The sequence below is a fragment of the Lactuca sativa genome, chromosome 5, assembly GCF_002870075.4.
Source record: "Lactuca sativa cultivar Salinas chromosome 5, Lsat_Salinas_v11, whole genome shotgun sequence".
NCBI classification, from domain to species: domain Eukaryota; kingdom Viridiplantae; phylum Streptophyta; class Magnoliopsida; order Asterales; family Asteraceae; genus Lactuca; species Lactuca sativa.
Genome location: NC_056627.2, coordinates 245,236,657 through 245,246,275, shown reverse-complemented (window position 1 = coordinate 245,246,275; position 9,619 = coordinate 245,236,657).

Sequence of the window (9,619 nt, the reverse complement as noted above, 5' to 3'; positions counted from 1 at the left end):
CCTGAATATCCTCAAGGGGTACCACTGCTGAATCATCCACTAAGCACATCCGCAACTGAGAAACATTGAAAGTGTTGTGAATCTGGCAGAGCTCAGTGGGAAGACCCAACCAATACGTTACCCTGCCCACCAGGGCAATGACTCTGAAAGGACCACAAAACCTGGGGCCCAACTTGCCCTGCTTCCGAAACCTGATAACACCCTTGCAGGGTGACACCTTTAGGAGGACCATATCGCCCACCTGAAAATCTAATTCTGAACGCCTCCTGTTGGCGTAGCTCTTCTCCCAACTATGAGCAGTCTAGAGCCTGCTTCGGACCTGCTGAATCCTCTCAGTAGTCTTGAGTACTACTTTAGTACTTCCCATAACTCTCTGACTGACCTCACCCCAATAGATTGGGGTCCTAAACTTCCTCCCATAGAGCATCTCAAAGGGAGGTCGGTCTATGCTGGCATGGTAACTGTTGTTATACGAAAACTCCGCTAACGAAAGATACATATCCCAACTGCCACAGAAATCTAACATGCATACGTGTAGCATGTCCTCGAGAGTCTGTATCGTCCTCTCGCTCTGTCCGTCTGTCTGAGGCAGGAAAGCGGTGATGAAGTGGAGACGAGTACCCATCTCCTCATGAAACCTCTTCCAAATTCCGGAAGTGAAACGGACATCTCGGTTTGAAACCACCGAGACAGGCACCCCATGCCATGCCACTGTCTCTCGCACATAAATTTTGGCCAACTTCTCGGCCGATATGGTCTCCTGGATTAGGATAAAATGAGCGCTCTTGTTCAAAGGTTCCACGATGACCCATATCGAATCTACTCCACGTGCGGTCCTGGGAAGCTTGGTAATGAAATCCATGGTGATACTCTCCCATTTCCACACGGGAATATCTAGCGGCTGCATCTTTCCGTGTGGTCTCTGGTGCTCGACCTTGACCTTCCTGCAGGTCAAGCACCTCTCTACATACCATGCTACATCCCGCTTCATGCAGGGCCACCAGTAATTAGGGCGAAGATCTTGGTACATCTTCTTCGCCCCGGGATGGATGGAGAACCTCGAATTATGGGCCTCATCCATCAGAACCTGCCATACTCCACCCCTGTACGGAACCCAAACAATCCCATGTAGGGTCAACAACCCTCGACTGTCATAATCAAATGAGGCCACTCAACCCACAATCCTTTCACACTTATGGCGCTCTTCCTTCAGGCCCTCAACCTGCGCCTCTCTAATCTACTCCAACAGTGGAGTGATCACCGTCATCCTCAGGCATAAATCTCAAATCGGAGCAGCTACCGCCTTGCGGCTCATAGCGTCGGCCACCACATTGGCCTTGCCCCGGTGGTAAAGGATCTCACAATCATAATCTTTTACCACATCTAACCACCGACGCTGCCTCATGTTCAGATTCGACTGATCCATGAGGTACCTCAAAATTTTATGGTACGTGTAAATGGTACAACGGACCCCATAGAGGTAGTGTTGCCAAATCTTGAGGGCGAAAACCACAGCCCCCACATCTAAATTGTGTGTCAGATAGTTAGCCTCGTGGGGCTTCAGCTGTCTCGAGGCGTAAGCTATCACATGACCCCGCTGCATCAACACTGCTCCCATACCTGTGATCGAAGCATCACAGTAGACTACGAAGTCATCTACACCCTCTGACAGAGTGAGAATCGGTGGCTCGCACAACTACTGCCTGAGCGTCTCAAAGGCTGTATGCTGCTCAGGTCCCTAACGAAAAACCACCGAATTCTTGGTTACTCGAGTCAATGGAACTGCAATCTTGGAGAAGTCCTGAATAAATCTCCAGTAATACCCTGCCAGACCCAGGAAACTCTGAATCTCAGTTGGAGACCTAGGAATCTACCACTGCATTATGACCTCTATCTTGGTCAGATCGACCAGAATACCCTTCTGGTTGACAAGATGCCTAAGGAACTGCACCTCACGTAACCTTAACTCACACTTGGAGAACTTCACAAAAAGTCTCTCCCTCCTCAGTGTCTCCAGAACCTCTCTCAGGTGCTCCTCATGCTGCTCCTGAGTCTTGGAGTAAACCAAGATATCGTCAATGAAGACTATTACAGACCGATCTTGCATCGGTCTGCACACGTGGTTCATGAGGTCCATAAACGCGGCTGGAACATTGGTGAGCACAAACGGCATCACCACAAACTCATAATGACCATAGCGAGTCCTAAAAGTTGTCTTCAGTACATCATCCTCCCTAACTCGCATCTGGTGACACCCTGACTATAAATCAATCTTGGAGAACCAAGATGCTCCCTGAAGCTGGTCAAACAAATCATCTATCCTCGGAAGTGGGTAACGGTTCTTCACCGTTACCTTCTTCAGCTCCCGGTAGTCTATGCACATGCGATGTGACCCATCCTTCTTCTTCACAAACAGGATCGGGGCTCCCCATGGTGAACTGGTCGGCCTGATAAAAACCTTGTCCAGCAGCTCTTGCAGCTGCGTAGACTACTCCTGCATCTTAGGAGGAGCCAACCGATATGGTGCCTTGGCTATCGGAGCTGCACCAGGGACTAGGTCAATCCGAAACTCAACCTGTCTCTCCGGAGGTATCCTAGGTAAATCCTCCAGAAATACGTCTGGGTACTCTCGCACTACTGGTACATCATAAAATGTTTCCTTACCCTTATCCTGAGTATCCATGACATAGGCGACGTACCCTGCGTAACCCTGCTAAAGGTGGCGCCTCGCTCTCGCTGTTGAGCATAAAATTGGTCCGCGATGTGGCCTCTCGCCCTGGATCACTAACCCTCCCCTACTAGGAGTGTGAACCCTCACTAGCTGCTGCTCGCAGTCGATCACTGCCCCATTGGGGCTCAACCAATTCATACCGACTATAACCTTATTCCCTCGCAGGGGAATGGGGACCAAATCCATTGAGAACTGCTCATTAAATAACAATAGCGTACATCCTCTATGAACCCTCGTGACCCTGAAAATCCTGTCATCTACTATCTTAACATCAAGTGGTCAATCCAGCTCCCCCGGAGCTCTACTAAATCTCTTGCTAAGTTCGAGCGACAAAAAAGATCGGGTGGCACCCGAATCAAATAGTACCAAAGCTGATATGCAGTTCACTAAGAATGATCCAATAACAAAACACATAAACATAAGTAACAGACAATGAAAATAAAGAGATAAGTGAAAGATACATACCCGTCACCACGTCAAGCGCTTCTCGTTCCTCCTCTGCTGTCAACTGGAAGGCTCTGCTCTTGGCCACTGGCGCCTCTGCCCGGCCCTGGCAGTCATTTGTGATCCTCAATGTTGCAGGAGCGGGTGTTGCCACTTGCCCTACTGCTGCTAAACTCGGACAATGGGACCGATTGTGTCCCTCTGATTGCAATGAAAGCAAATCAGATCTGATGATGCCGTGGTGGTGGTAGTAGTTGTACAATCCCTGCTCATATGCCCAATTCGGCCACAATTGAAGTAGTCGGAACTCCCTGCCTTGCACACCCCATCGTGCAACTTTCCATATTTGCCATAACGGTTGCGGCTCTTCTGGCTCCTAGACCTGTGGTCAGACACCTTGGGCTTCTTGCCTGAACTCTCCATGCCAGAAGCCACCTCTAGCTTCCTCTTTCTCTCCATCTCTAAATCAATCTCTTTCTCACGATTCCTCACTATCATATCATCCAACGTCCTGCAGCTGGAGCGGATCACAAACTGTCTGATATCACTCCTCAACATCTCATGATATCGGGCCTTTTTCATCTCCTCGTCCGCCACGTACTGTGGAACGAGAAGGTCCATCTCCCTGAACTTGGTGGTAATCTCCGCCATTGTCTCAATCGTCTGTTGTAAATCCTAGAACTCCATAGCTAGTTGTTGCACCTCTATCACGGGTGCAAACTCGGCTTTGAACCTAGATGAGAAGTCATCCCAGGTCATGGTATCAAGAGTTGCATCATCACTGATGGCATGTCCGATCTCTTCTCACCAGTCTCGTGCCCTGTCCTTCAGAAGACAGGACGCAAGTCGAACCTTGTCCCCCTCAGGACATCTGCTAGTGCGGAATGCATTGGCGACATCCACCAACCATCTGGTGCTCATAATGGGGTCCCGAGGCCCATGGTAGTCGGGAGATCCACTAGCTCTGAACTCCCTGAAATTCAGGGTGCACGACCCCATCATGGCCGCCACCTCAGTGCGGAAGGCACTCATCCTCTCATCTAACAACTCCAAATTACCCTCCTTGATCGTGCCGAAGATCACAGGAGTCTGATCCAGAATACTGCGTGTGATCTTAGACGAGATGAACTCCCTCGTCTGCTCATCTAGCTGCTCGACTCCAGAGCCTGAACCTGATCCTTCATCGGCACCTGAACTGCCGACTGGTCTAGTGCGTAAAACCATCATTCTGAAAACACATCAAAACAAAAGTTAGAACGCTAATCATATCTCGAGGGATACCACATACTACAAGTTTCCTAGACTCGTCTCAGTCTTCCTTCATTCGAGTACGGATCCTCTGCTTTTAGTAGTACGGGCCCATACTACCTTCCACATCTATCCGTACTTTCCTCAAGATCTGCTTTGACTTCACCAAGTCCCTTCTACTACTAATGCTTAATGCACTACTCTCATCCTAGGCTTGCCCTAGTGTAATCGCCATCCCACTCTCCGCCATCAGCTGCATAAGAAGTCCCTGATATCTTCCCTTAACTAGCTCGTGAATACTATTACATATCACTCAGACTAGATAATTCTTTGAATGGGAGGTTCTACCCTACAACGGTTAGACTCAAACGAGAGCTGCGAAATAAGGCTAAACCTAACCTTCTGAAATTATTTAGTCCTTGCAATATGTAACCTAACATATTCGTTTACTAGTTAGTAAAAGATAGATAGAGCTCCTAAAAGCACAAAGCAAGTAGCATTCGATCATTGAGTAACCATAATCAAGCATATACTACTCAGGCTATCATACCGGCTAATCTGTACTAGCATGCAGTTCTTATGACGCTGATAAACATATAACAGGCACATAAGGCATCCTTCCTAGATCCTTAGTCCTAATCTAGCATGCAGTTCTCATAATCATATCATAACATATACTTGTATGGGTAATTTGGGAGTACTTAATTGAGCTCGACTAATTGCATGCACCGCACCCTTTTCTCCTTTTCAAAATTCTTTTTGTTTTTTCTAAAACTCTTTTCTTTTCTTAAAATCATTTTTATAAACATGGTTTTTCTTTTGAAAACTGCTATACTAACTCCTTAGTTTGAGTTTACAATTACCCAAAAGCGTGCCTGAATCCCTCAAACCAAGCTTCTGATACCAACTTGAAACACCCAAAAAAATACGGTCCAAAATTTTTGTTTTTAAAATATTAATAAAACCATAACTCATAAATTATTATAAATGAAATCATAAACCATGTGTCTCAAAACATCACATCAAATGTTGTATCAAATCATATGACAAAATATTAGAGTCTAAAACGCCCCAGGCTGAACTATGGTGTGTGCGTTGCAATCATCCCGAGCCCTTCCCTTTTCTAGTGGAAGTACCTGAAAACTAAACTGTAAACCATAAGCACGAAGCTTAGTGAGTCCCCCCAAGCTACCACATACTATACACATAATCACATACTGGGCCTAGCCCACTGAATCGGGCCCCGCCCGACATCTGTCACACCGCCAAACCAAGGATGGCGGAAACGTCTGGGGGTGGCGAACTTCATGTGTAGTGTCATAACAATGAGTATAATAGTGCTCTAAGTAAATACAACCATCATAAATATAATTGAAAAAGTTACACCATAGTATGAGTTTACATATTTCAAATTCAATTACACTATGATGACAAAATGATCTATTTGACGCCTTAGCATCCCATTCTCAAAAACCGCGGGTTACTTGTTTCACTGATTTCCTGAGAATACAAGTAGTTTCGATAAAGTGTTAACAATTAAGTTGGTGAGTTCATAAGCTTTTGAATGTAGAGTTTGAAAACCCTAGTTTCTACCAGTATGTATAGTATGTTTTGTTTGAAAACCATGGTTACCACCAGTATGTATAGTAGTTTTATTATTTGAAATAAAACCGAGTATTGTATCCCGAATTTGAAATCCCTTGCTCTTAGATGTAATGTATACCCAAGAAAAATCCAAAATTTTCCTTTTAAAATGTTATGTAGTCTTAAATCCCAAGACCGAGTATATGAATGTTCGTACTTGTAACGAAGAATGCAGTTTTAAATAGATAAACCCCCCTTTTTAAAATAGAAAAATTCCCATAAACTACGCGTGTGTCATTATCTCCTTATGTGAGTCGCTATGACTATACTATAACAGAGAAGCCTGTTGCGACATTCTTCAGGCATCGGAAATGAAATGACATTTGTCAGCCCCGATCGGCCGATAAGGCTGTTGCAAGCAGCATGGGTGTGGGTTGTCAATCTCAATATATATCTATACACAATTATCACGCTCTCCCTACAAGAGACTCTGGTTATAACCATTTCAAGAAATTTTAACCCGTACTCTAAGAGTACAATGAAGACGTGTCTCACAATTTACGATAGTGAGTTTACGTATAGTATGCGTGTAAAAACCTTTTCTTTGGTGGAATTGAAATCCCTTGTTGTTTTGTATGTTTGAAATGTGAAATCCCCAAACTATACCCTTTATAGTTTATTTTGTAGTAAATGAAAAGCCCATTTGTATTGAGAGTAAAACCCTTTTTATGTAATATGCTTGTATTGAAAAATCCATAAACTATACCCATTTTAGTTTATCAAATAGTAGTTGAAACCCATTTGTATTGAGGGCAAAAACGCCTTTCGGTGTAAGTAGTAATTTAGCAAACACAACTATTCTTACTATGTTTCATCTTGTATGTTTGTAATGACAAAGGACTCTTATAAATCAGTGAGAAATTTTCTGTTATTTTAATGTACCACAACAAAAAACATATGCAAAATATGAAGTCATCAAAGATATATACTTTACTCAACATGTTACAAAGTGTTATGAAAATTATAAGCTGTTAACTAGTTTTTAACTTTTATGCATTGTTTTGGGAAAATCACAAAAAATCATACGAGGTCGAAAAGTGAATCTGTAAACTCTAAGAGTTTATAAAATGTGTCTACTTTGTTCATAATTTTTATTATGATTTTTGAATGTCCCGAACCTGTGTGAAAATGTCCATATTCACAGACTGGTCCGAATTCATAGCTACAGTGATAGACAGTTTTATAAAAATCACCATAAATTGTAGAAAAATCGTGTGAATATTTGAAACTAGTCATTTTAAAGGTATAAACCTAAACTATTTTCACCTAGTACAATTTTGAAAACAAAAATGTTTAAGGTGTCCAAAACAGTCTGTGAATGGAACTAAACTTTCCTGTGGAAAGCTGATGTTTGAGTTTAGTTAAGTTTTTGGTAACTTAACTTGTATTCTCCCCCTAAAACTTGAAGAAAACATAAAAATTTGGGGGTATGAACTCACCTTGAGTGATCTCTTAGGATGGATGATGAAGAGAAGAAGTTTCCAAGTCAAGAACACTTGGGAGCTGCTTGAAGATTCAAAGATTTTATGAAGAAATATGATGATATTTGTGTAAGGAATCCATGATTTGAGTGAAAGGGTGTAAGATAATCAAGTGTAGGATGAAGATACTTAGCAAAATTGGAGGAGAATGCTCAAGAGCAGCCTTGAATTTCGACTTTAGAGAGAGAAAGTGAGAGAGAGAGAGAAATGGGTTTGCTTTTTGGTGAAAGAGTGAGTAATGTGGGAGGAGAGATAAGGATTTTCCAGATCTTTGATCAAGATAACTGGCTGGAAACGAATGTGAAAGGACAAATAATTGACTAGGTAGGGATGAATAGTGACTGAGGGTGGTCATATAGTGGGTATGGGAGGTAGCTTGTGTCTTTGCTTTATGGAAAAGTCAACACTCCACCTAAATATCTTACCCAATAGATTTTATTCATGGACAAGGATTTCCCTCAAAATGTGATTAAATTATGAATATTTAGGATCCTATATGCCAAAATATGAGTTTGGGTGAAAAGCCCACGTTAAAATCATGAAAAACGAGCTTAAAACGCGAAAAGGATCGAAAACCGGGAAAAGAAGGCGAATTCCGAAGTCTGAGGCGAGGGTTCGGTCCTCGGGTGCTTAGAACCGAAGGTAGGTTCGGTCTATGGGCTAGGAACCGAAAGCTGGCTGATCCGATAATTCTCACAGGCGAAAGTGTTGGGTGGGAAGCGAAGGCGAAGTCAGGCGAGAAGCGAAGGCGAAGTGGGTTTCGGACCGAAGGGGAGGTTCGGTTCGCTAGGGCTCGTTTCGGTCTTCTGAAGTTCGGTCCTAGTGGTTCGGTTATTATAGCTGGCTTCGGTTCTTAGAGTTTCGCCTCTTAGGATTTCGCTTCTTAGGTCTTCGCTTCTAAGAGGTTCGGCTCCATTAGGGTTTCGGTCCTATAGGGTTGTTTTACCAATAGAGAGAGATAGATCAAGAGAGATTGAGAGAGACTTCGTTTGTGACCTTTGTGAGTGTTTATCTTCAAAATGCAAGGTTTGTAAACCCCGTTTTGCCTTGTTATGAGCATTATACGCCCCCCGGAGGGTATAAAATAATGTTTTATCGAGTAGTTCCATCACTTACCCTGATTAGGGTTTAGATTTTCTGAACACGTGAAGACTCAAAGTAATACTTTGCATTAAAATAGGATGTTGTATAATAGTAAACACGATGTAAACCCTAATATACAAGGGTTAATTGAGTTGACCGGTTTGACTTGTTGACTTTATTTGACTTTGACTTGACCAAAAATTAACGGTTGTCACATCATCGCCCCGTTAGAAAGAATTTCGTCCTGAAATTAGCACTTTGACCAGGACTTTGAGAGTTAGGGAAAGATGCGGGTATTTTTATTTCATCTGGTCTTCACGTTCCCAGGTGAACTCGGGTCCTCGTTTTACGTTCCAACGGACCGTCACAACAGGGATGCAACTTTGATTTCGTTCTTTTGATCTTTTGATCCATGATTTCTATCGGTTTTTTCCACAAAGTGGAGACTCTCGTCGAGCAAGCACTTCTTTAGTTTGACACATGGAAGGTAGGGTGTACATTTTTGAGTTCTTGCGGTAATCGAAGTTTGTATGCTATCAGGCCCATCCTATCAAGGATCCTGAACGGCCCGATATACCTTGGATTCAATTTCCCACGTTTACCGAAATGTATTAAGCCTTTCTAGGGAGAGACTTCTGATAGTACTCGATCTCCGACCTAGGATTTCAAAGGCTTTCGTTGGTTGTCCGCATAACTCTTTTTTCTGTCTCTGGAAGCCTTTAGTTGCCCTCGGATGTGGTCAATCTTCTCTGTAGTTTCTCTTATGATTTCCGGGCCAGTGGGGGTGCTGTTAGGGACATGTCCCTTAACTAACTGCGTGACACCCACTTCGGCCCAGCACATAGGGGATCTGTACTTCCGGCTGTAAGGAGCTTCAAATGGAGCGTCCTCAATGTTAGGGTGATAGTTGTCGTTGTATGAAAATTCAATGAACGGTAAGCGGGTATCCCACTCTTTTACCGAAGTCAATCACACAAGCTCCTGGCAC